Here is a 10,351-nt window from a genome sequence, read left to right on the forward strand (position 1 = left end):
ATAACTGATCAGTATGTCCATTTAGATGCTGACTTTAAAACTATTAAAGAAGATCACCATTTTACGAAAGCAAGAGAAACGAGTTATAAAATTAAAATAAAAGCATGTGAAAAAGACGTTCAAAGCTTAAAAATTAAACTTGCTGAGAAAATTGAAATAATTGATCTTAGTTATGAAGTTTTGGAGGAAAAAACTAAAGTGATTGCTGATCGAGATAAACAGATTGCTGACCACCAGGTAAAGGTGGTGGAACTGAACCGCAAACTTGAGCAGTTCAGGAATTCCTCGGCCATCCTTGATCACCTCGTGAGTGATCCAGGTACCTCTGCAAAGAGGGGAGGAATCGGATATAATGAAGTTCCACCACCCTTTAACCACAACTATACTTATAATCCAAGTGTTCAGAAATCTGTTGATTTCGAGGTTTCTCAGACAACTCCTATCAAGATTACAAGTGTTGAATCAAGTGTTAACTGTGGCGAAACAAGTTCGCCTGTTTCTAGTGTGAATATTTCTGTTTCAAGTCCAGTCTCATCAGATTCGGATAAGTTGTCCGAATCTGGTCAGACAAAAGAGAAGGTAGGTTTACCCACCGATGGAGATAAAAATGAAGTTTCTTAAAAGAGTTCTCCACTCAATCCGTACGTCCCACCTTATGTGAGACGAACAGCTGGTAACGCTGCCTCTACATCCAAACCAACATTTGACAAGAAAATGGAGAGTAGATGTTGCTTTAGATGTAACAAGTTAGGACATCTAGTTGCAGATTGCCCTTTGAAACCGAGATTTAGAGATGTAAAGACAAATAAAAATGAGAATAAGCATCATTTTGTTCCTGCTAAAAATGAAAACTTTAAAAAATGCCAAAATATAACGAATTCAAGTTTTCATAAAAACCAACCTCATTTTTACAACCAAACCTCAAGATATAACACCTTCAATTCTCAAAGGTTTGGAAGGCATTACACACAATCTGCAGGGAGATTCCCTAACAGGACTTACAGAAATTATCCTGATGCTAACTTAAGAAAGCCAGGGTACGGGACGTATCGATCCAAGACCAATTGGTCTTGGGTCCCAAGATTCTAACTCTTTGTTTTATTGTGCAGGAACAGTTGAACAGGGCTGCAAACAATCTTTGGATTGTAGATAGCGGCTGTTCCAGGCACATGACAGGCAACAGACACTTGTTGCAAGACTTAAAACCTGTTCAGGGAGCTAGAGTTAGTTTTGCTGGTGAAAGCGGAGGAAGGATTACCGGTAGAGGAACTGTGTCGAATGGGAGAATGACACTTGAAAACGTAAATTTTGTGGAGGAATTAAAGCACAATCTGCTGAGTGTGTCGCAGATCTGTGATAAAGAATACACTGTCCATTTCACTAAGAATGAAGCGATTGTATTGAAGCCTGGTTTTCATATACCAGAAGAATGGATAGTAATGAAAGCTCCACGTGAAACGAATACATACGTGATGGATATGAGGTCTACTGAAATGGCCACCGGAGAATCCTGTTTAATGACAAAGGCAAGCGAATCAGAATCAGAATTATGGCACAGGAGAATGGGACATATTCATCTTCGTAAGATGAACTTCATTGTCAAAAATGGGCTTGTGATGGGCGTTCCCTTAAAGAGTTTTAACTTTGAAGATAAATGCATAGCGTGCAAGAAGGGAAAACAACATAAGAAAAGCCATCTCACCAAGACGATCAACTCAATTGCTGGTACTCTAGAACTACTTCATATGGATCTCTTCGGTCCGGTGAATGTACAAAGTCTAGGTGGTACTTCTTACTGCTTGGTGATAACTGATGATTACTCGCGATACTCGTGGGTATATTTTCTGAAAACGAAAGACGAGACGACTCAGATGGTGAAGAATCTGATTACAAAAGTCGAGAACGTCATGAGTAAATCAGTTAAATTCATCAGAAGCGACAATGGGACAGAGTTCAAGAACTTTGAGATGGAAATCTTTTGTCTTCAGAAGGGTATTGAGCATCAATACAGCGCTCCGTATACTCCACAACAGAACGGAGTAGCTGAAAGGAAGAACCGAACGTTGATTGAAGGAGCCAGAACTATGCTGGCAGACTCAAAGCTTCCTGTGATGTTCTGGGCTGAAGCAGTTGCTACAGCCTGCTATGTTCTGAATCGGGTGTTAACCGTTAAGAGACTTGGAAAAACTTGTTACGAGCTTATGCACGGAAGGAAGCCCAACTTGTGCGGTCTTGAACCTTTTGGGTCTCCTTGTTCGATTTTGAAGACTAACTCGAAATTTGGTGAAGTAGCCGATGAGGGAATCCTAGTCGGTTATGTTGTTGGGACTCCCAACAGACGGGTCTTCAATACGACAACTTGCAAGGTGGAGGTGGTTTGTAACACCGACATTACTAGTTACCAACCGCCAAAACCAAGCAATGGACCTGCTGAGCTGTTTGACTATGTTAAACTTTTTAAGTCGTTTAACGTACCTACTTTGGAAATTTCTGAAGAAGACGAAAGAGCAGTGACGAAGATGATTTTTGATGAGGAAGAGGAGGTAGTGCAACATCAGATGACAGAAATATCTCAGCCTTCCACATCAAATCCTATCGATACCCCTGCGGCCTCAACTGAAGATGAGTTTATTAATCCTTTTCACTCTCAGCCAGAAACAACCATAGATGAGATCTCTTCGAACTTGGAAGACAATTTACATGTCGGTGCTGTTCCGACCACGAGAATTCACAAAGATCACCCTTTGGAGAACGTTATAGGTGATGTGTCCTCGAGTGTACAAACCAGAAGTAGCTTGAATGAGCACACCTGTGTTTATACAAGCATAAAAGAAACGGGTATAATGAATGAATGTTTGTACTCCTGCTTTATAAGCCAAATTGAACCAAAGAATTATCAAATGGCTTTAAAGGACAGCTCGTGGGTCGAAGCCATGCAAGAAGAATTGGCTCAGTTCGAGAAAATGGAAGTTTGGACCTTGGTTGAAAAACCAAGAAATGTGCATGCTATAGGCACGAAATGGGTGTTCAAGTGTAAGAGGGATGAAAAGGGGATTATCGTGAGAAATAAGGCGAGGCTGGTTGTTAAAGGTTTTAATCAACAAGAGGGTATTGACTACAATGAGGTTTTCGCTCCTGTTGCCCGGTTAGAAGCGATTCGATTGTTTTTGGCGTTTGCTGCATCTAAAAAGATGAAGGTGTTTCAGTTAGATGTGAAGAGCGCGTTTCTTAACGGGAAAGTTGATGAGGTTGTGTTTGTTGAACAACCTCCGGGTTTTCCTGACCCAGACTTTCCGGATCACGTATACAGGTTGAGCAAGGCGTTATATGGGTTACATCAGGCACCTCGTGCCTGGTATTCAACGTTATCGGACTACTTGCTGGAAAATGGTTTTGAAAGGGGATTGATTGACAGTACGCTGTTTGTGAAGAGAGAAGGATGTGACTTCTTACTGGTTCAAGTCTACGTGGATGATATCATTTTTGCTGCATCAAGAGTATCCATGTGTCAGGATTTTGAGGCTGTCATGAAGAAACGATTCGAGATGAGTGCTATGGGTGAACTAACCTTCTTTCTAGGATTGCAGGTTGATCAGAAGAAGGATGGGATGTTCATTCATCAAACAAAGTATGTTCATGATGTGCTGAAGAGATTCAAGATGGAGGACAGTTCTCCATATGACACCCCAATCTGCGTCAATCACAAATTGGGCGCTGAATCAGATGGTGACGCAGATGTGGACCCTACTCTGTATCGGGCGATAATAGGTTCATTAATGTATTTAACTGCTTCTAGGCCCGATATAATGTTTTCTGTTTGTCTTTGTGCTCGTTTTCAGGCAAACCCAAAGGAATCTCACATGAAAGGTGTGAAGAGGATTTTGCGGTATCTTAAGGGCAAGCCGAAACTAGGGTTGTGGTACCCAAAGGGGGGAGACGTTGAACTGGTGGCGTATACAGATTCTGATTATGGTGGCTGTAATCAGAGTCGGAAGTCAACAACAGGAGGCTGTCAGTTTCTTGGAGGAAGATTAGTTTCCTGGCAGTGCAAGAAACAGACATCAGTTGCAATTTCAACATGCGAAGCTGAATACATGGCAGCATCCAACTGCTGCTCTCAGGTTTTGTGGATTCAGCAACAATTGCGCGACTATGGTCTGAATTTCTTACTTACTCCTATTTTAATTGATAACACTGCCGCCATCTCAGTAATTAACAATCCCGTGAAGCACAGTAAAACTAAACATATTGACATTCGTCATCACTTCATACGGGATTGTGCTGAGAAGAAACTGATCAAGATCGAAAAAGTTGATACACTTGAAAATTTTGCTGACTTGTTTACAAAAGCGTTTGATAAATCTAGATTTCAAAACCTAATTGAGCTAAACGGGATGATCAATCCCGAGTAACCATGTCTTTGATTTTCAAAAAAAAAAAAAAAAAAAAAAAAAAAAAAAAAAAAACATGGGTCATTTTTGCTTAAAATGAGTCGGTTACCTCAGTTTGATGGACATATCCTAGGATATGTTTTGGTCCTCGTTTCAACTTAGAGAATGAGGATAGCCATTAACCGGAAGACTGAAAGTGACCGGTGCAGCTATGACGTGTGTTCTTTCAGTTGCTGAAAATTAGTCGGTCATACTTAGTAAGAAGGACACATACTTGTATGTGGTCGGTCCAGTTGATCCATTGGATCTTCAGGATAGCCGTTTACCTGACGACTTTGACGTGATTGGGGCGATTGAATTTAAAGTTTTTTTTAAGGGAAATGAAATTAATTTTCAAGTCTGTTACTTCGTATGAAGTTCTATGCTGTGTTTAACAGAAAATTGATCCAACCTTGGAAAATGATATATATACTAATCGTGTGTGCTTAACTAGTGAAGTTATTAGGCTTAAAAGGCTTTAGAACAGTCATTGTATGTCGTGGTAATTTTTATGGTGCGTAAAAGTGTATGTGATACTAACTTAAACTACTCGAATTTACGTGGAAACTCCTTAAGAGTTTTGAATGTCTTCACACATATCTTTCCGAATGATAGGCAGAAAAGCGACTACCCAGTCATACACGAGCCCCTGAGTGATCTGATTCCCGTGAAGAAAGCATTTCAAGACACTGCAGTGATCCAGATTCGGGACTTGCAGTAGTTTAATACTCCGAAGTCAATAAGAATGTTTGGTTAAAAAAAAAAAAAAAAAAAAAAAAAAAAAAAAAAAAACATGTATTTTTTTAGTACTTATGAGACATAGTAACAATCAAGACTTCTCATGTCTGGAGTAAGAAGAGAACGGGAAGCAGTCAACGAGTATATACAAGTTAATCAGACATTATGGGTCGAAGTCAATTCGGGGTGACTTGGGTATAGCCAAATACGCTTTGAGAATAGATAGAAGACATCATTATCTCTGAGATGTTGCCAACTTAAATTTTTGAGCTTAACTGAACCTTAATCCGTATCACAGAAACGATGAAAACCATTTACGTTATTTACATGCTTGCAACCTGTGTCTCTATGTCATAATACAGCCAAAGACGGATCTAAGTGACAGTCACATCGTTAGTATGATTCCTGTTAGGATCTTTTCTAAAACGTAGTGGTCCCTGACTAGACTGAAATTTGATCCCTTATTTCGTTAAAATTTTTCTAAGTTTTTTTTTAGTTTTTGTAGTTATATTATTTTATTGTTGGTTACTGGGTCTTGATCATATTTGTTTAACTCTTTTTGGTAATTTCTAAGGTTAAATTCAGGATTATTCAAACTTAAAGGGCTGATTTTGAAAATTACGGGCGAAGTTGTTGAATTCAGCGAAGTTGTGCTTAACTTCGCCTTGGCGAAGTTAAGCGTAACTTCGCCTGAACCAACTCAGCCCTATATAAGGACTTTCTAACGGGAACAGTAACATATATTGAAAACTTTCCGGCGAACATAATATCAAATACAGATTATCCGCGATCTTGTTATCTTCGATTTCGATCCTTGATTTCAGTTTCTAGTACTCATTGACGGTATGTATGGTCAATATCTTTCACAAACATACTCATTCTCTATAGTTTTACCCGGTTCGAGACCTCGGGTCGTCGAACCTTCGAAACCAAGTTTTTCACCTTTGTGTTACGTGTTCATGGACGTCCTTCACGTTTCAATATCATTAATCCATGCCGTTCTTCATTGATGGATCATTAAATCGGTCCGAAATGTCGGATAACACTTGTTTGAATCTGAACAGTCGCCGTTTCAGATTCAGGCGAAGTTAAGGTTTACGCGAAGTTATTCTCAACTTCGCCAGTGGCTTAAGTTCGCCTTCAGCGAAGTTATCCACAACTTCGCTTGAAGCTTAATTTCGCCTATGGCGAAGTTATCCATAACTTCGCCTTGAACACAACTTCGCCTATTTCAAATTTTTTATAAGTTTATAGACGAACTTACAGATGAAGCGAAGTTGTTCCCAACTTCGCCTCACCTTTAAATTCGCCTGTACATCACAACTTCGCATATGGTACACAGCGAACTTGTGAGATGGTTTTATGGTCTCTAACTTGATTTGTTTTGTGCAGATATGGCTGCTGTTGGAGGTGCTGGAGGTGATGATGGTGATGAGCAACGACAATTCTTCCCAGCTCATAACCAATACATCACTTTGGATCCAGACGCACGAGGCGTTGAAGACTATAGGGAGATTATCACATTTCTCCAACGATCACGAGTTTTTCACGCGATCACTAATACACTACCCATATCTCTGCCCAACATTCAAGATTTCTGGCAGACGGTGTATTATGATTGCAGACCTGAGCCTCCAGTGATGCGAGCAACTGTCAATGGTCAAGACATACAGTTTTCCTCGGAAGACATACGGTTGGCTCTGCAGTTCGGTGATGAAACGAGAGACGACCCAACGGAATTCGTAGCTCCTTTCCGTGACGGAGCTTACTTAAGGATGGGTTATTCGGGTCCGCTGGGGGACTCGCAGAGGAGGAAAGGCTTTCTGCTGGATCAATGGCGCTTTTTGATGCATGTGTTGATAGTATGCATGTCCGGCAGAAAGGCAGGAACAGATGGGATGGGTGCGACGATGCAATCGGCTATGATTGCGCTGACTTACAACCGCAGATATTCGTTTAGTCAGCTAATCATTTACGAGATTGATCGTCAGAGACGGGCGACGGCGCGCGAGCGTTTTATTATGTATCCTCGGTTCCTACAAATGATTATCAATCATGTCGCTCCGTTTGTACCGCAAAGACGCCCTATCAGATACGTTGAGTGCGTAACAAAACGTATCTTTGCTCAGTGCAGAACGTCGAGCACTCGAAGCAACCCTGAGCGGCGTCCCAGGCATACTCCACTTTTCGGGTATCTCATTAACCCGGAGTATGTTCCTGCAGGAGGGGACGAGTTCAGGGATCCGCAACCACATCAGGCGGCAGCACCTCATGCTGTATCAGCTGCGCCTGTTGTATCTTCTGCTGCTGTGCCAGCTACTATATCTCAGGCTGTGTCCACTGCTGAAAACGTTGATCTAGATGCTGCTTTTAGTGGACATGGTTTGTTTGATATGGATGTCTCGGGTCCTCAGTTTATGGATGTTACCAGAGCAGCTACTTCGGTAGCTGACTCTGATCTAGACGAGACTTTTGCTGAGGCAAGAAGACTTATGGTGTCTCGTGAACGGACTACGGGAAAGAGGCCGAGAACTGTGGGGGAGGATGAGGATGAAGTGGATGAAGAGGAGGCAGTACAGATTGTGCTAAGACGCTCAAGAAGAGAACAGAGAGGGATAGGTTCGGGAGCTGGAGAATCTTCAAGACTAGTACGTTTTGCTCCACCTGCCTTATCTGGTATGTCTCTTATTCCTACTACTGCACAGGTTTCAGCGATCGAGACGTCGGCACCAACAATTGTGTCCCTACCACCTCAACCGCTTAATCCACCGGTGGTAGTTGCACGGTTTGTGGAGTCGACAATCACCTCTACTGCAGGGTTACCAAGTGTACCACCTGCGGTCACTTCTGCTGATGTTCCACCAACTCCATTGCCTACTTCAGATACCGAGAGGATTCTTTCGCTAGAGCGGATTGTTGCTGAACAGTCAAAGACTATTGACCGCCTAGTGGAATCCAATCGACTACAAGCTGCCCTCCTGGTAGAACATGGACGAATAATAGATGCCTTCAAGGATTACTTGGCATCTCAGGGGGAGAAGACGTGTAGGGGCGATGAGTTGAGAACGAAAAGACGAGAAGATCATGACGATGATCCCAATGCACCTTCAGGTGCAGGTGGTGAGCTGCCAAGAACCTCTCAGGCTCTTGGAGCTTCCACAACTGAGGGGGAGTCTACAAATGCAGCTGGTGATGATGTTGTAGTTGTGGATGACGACGCTGATGTTGAAGACGTTATTGATGCGTTGAAGGAGTTGGATGAGGAGGAGGACGATGAGTTGATGGATGATGATGACGTGTTGCCTATGGATGAGATTGAGAGGATTGGAGAACAGATTAATGTGGAAGATGTATTAGAAGAAGGTGAGATTGTAGATGAGTCAGTGGAACATGAGATTCCAGCTGTTGAGAGATCAGAATTGGGGGATGAGAGTGTGATAGAAGATACAGTATGGGAGGAGCAGCCGAACTGGAAAGAAGGCTGTGCTCAGTGGTTTGTTAAAACCAAGAAGCCTGCAGTGCCAACGATGTTCAGAAAGACTTATAATATAAAGGGCTATGCAGAGTCAAAGAAAGGAATCATATGCTGGTTGTACGACAAAGAGCTGAAACTATTTGTGATCAAACGGTACGACGGCATTCAGTACTTTAAGAGATTGTTGAGATCTCTGAATTCCTTACCAGAATGTGAGGTGAGAGATTTAGCGAGATTGGGGCTGATCAATAGAAGTAATGATGATATGGCAAGAATCATTGGGAAGATCGTCTGGAAAGAAGCCATTAAAGACAAAAGGTTTGAACTCCTAAAGCCTCAAAAAGGAAAGTTGATAGAAGACAAAGATCGTGGAATGAGGGCTGACGGCAAACCTTGGATGGTAATGAAGTATAAACCAGTCCGTCATTTGAAAGAAGTACCGATGAAAGTTATGCCCAAGAACGTCCTAAAAGATTTAAAATGGTGGTACGTGGATTGTGAGACAGCTGAGGCGGTAATGGAAGATGAGGATGAACAAGAAGTACTTCGGGTGTACGACCCGATGCATCTTGTTAATCTATCGAAGGATGATTTGAAAGTGCTCAACGAGAAGAAGATCTTCTACATTCCTGCTTGGAAGGATCAAGCTAGGAAATATCAAAGGGTAGTGTCGGTATGTGTGACAGAAGGGGCGCACGCGTAGAGGTAAAGATTACAAGACTCAAGATTTGAAGATCAAGATATGAAGCTACTGCCAAAGGGGAGTCAGTTGGTACATGTATGTCAGTAGTTCATAGTCTAGCATTTGTAATCGAGTCTGTAATGTAATTATGTTTTGTTTATGTTTGTTTTGTAATGCGCGAAGTTGTCAACAAGTTCGCTATGGCGAACTTGTTGAATCAGCGAAGTTATTGACAACTTCGCCTGTGGCGAAGTTGTCGTGTTTATATACTGTTTCAGACGAAACAGTTTAGTTAGTTGGTTTAGGGTTTTCGTTTCAGTTTTCAGTAACCGAGTTACGTGTCATAGTCTGTAACGGTGACCTCGGGTCACGTGTTTGTTATCAATATAACGTGGTTGGTTTATTGCTTGTGTGTTCGATCTCTACATACTCTACACTCGTATCTACCTACGCAGGGATTCCGCACCTGCGTTGTTAGAGACATCCCGTGTACGATCCGTCCAGGAACTTACAGGCTGTGGTACGGAAAATACTGTTAAAGAAAAGAGTAGACAAGGAATGAAAATATCCCTCTCGGTCTATGACACCTAAATGGAAGAAAAATCCGGATCAAACCCTTATTTATCTTAACCTTAGGTTAATTTACTACGCCGAAAGGGAGCAAAATGGGTCGAACCCTTATTCTTATTCGTTTTTATTTTCTTTTTTTTTAGGTTTAAGTCTGACGAGAATAATATTCTACAACTAGCAATTCATTTATTTTCAAGCCGACCCATTTATTATCTATTATTTGATTGACTAATCCTTTATATTGGAATGGTTGAAGAGTCAAATGGTTTGGCAATTCCTGAGGAGGGGATGAGTCGAGAGAATTTTGAATTAGAGCTCTAGATTTTTGTTCATCCCTCGCCGCAATAGTATCTCGGGGTTTGCAGCGATAACTTGGTATATCTACTATACGACCGTTGACTAAAATATGTCTATGGTTAACTAATTGGCGAGCTCCCGGAATAGTCGGAGCCATAC

At 41.7% G+C, this 10,351-nt stretch overlaps 1 protein-coding gene across 1 annotated transcript in view; it reads right to left on the reverse strand.

Annotated features, from left to right (window-relative positions):
- LOC143551976 (serine/threonine-protein kinase GRIK2-like) overlaps positions 1 to 10,351 on the reverse strand; it is a 233,707-nt gene that overhangs the window by 102,238 nt on the left and 121,118 nt on the right. The gene's annotated exons all lie outside the window — the stretch shown is intronic.

The sequence above is a fragment of the Bidens hawaiensis genome, unplaced genomic scaffold, assembly GCF_021521415.1.
Source record: "Bidens hawaiensis isolate Kalapana, Puna unplaced genomic scaffold, B.hawaiensis_p1.1 tig00016746_1, whole genome shotgun sequence".
Taxonomy (NCBI): domain Eukaryota; kingdom Viridiplantae; phylum Streptophyta; class Magnoliopsida; order Asterales; family Asteraceae; genus Bidens; species Bidens hawaiensis.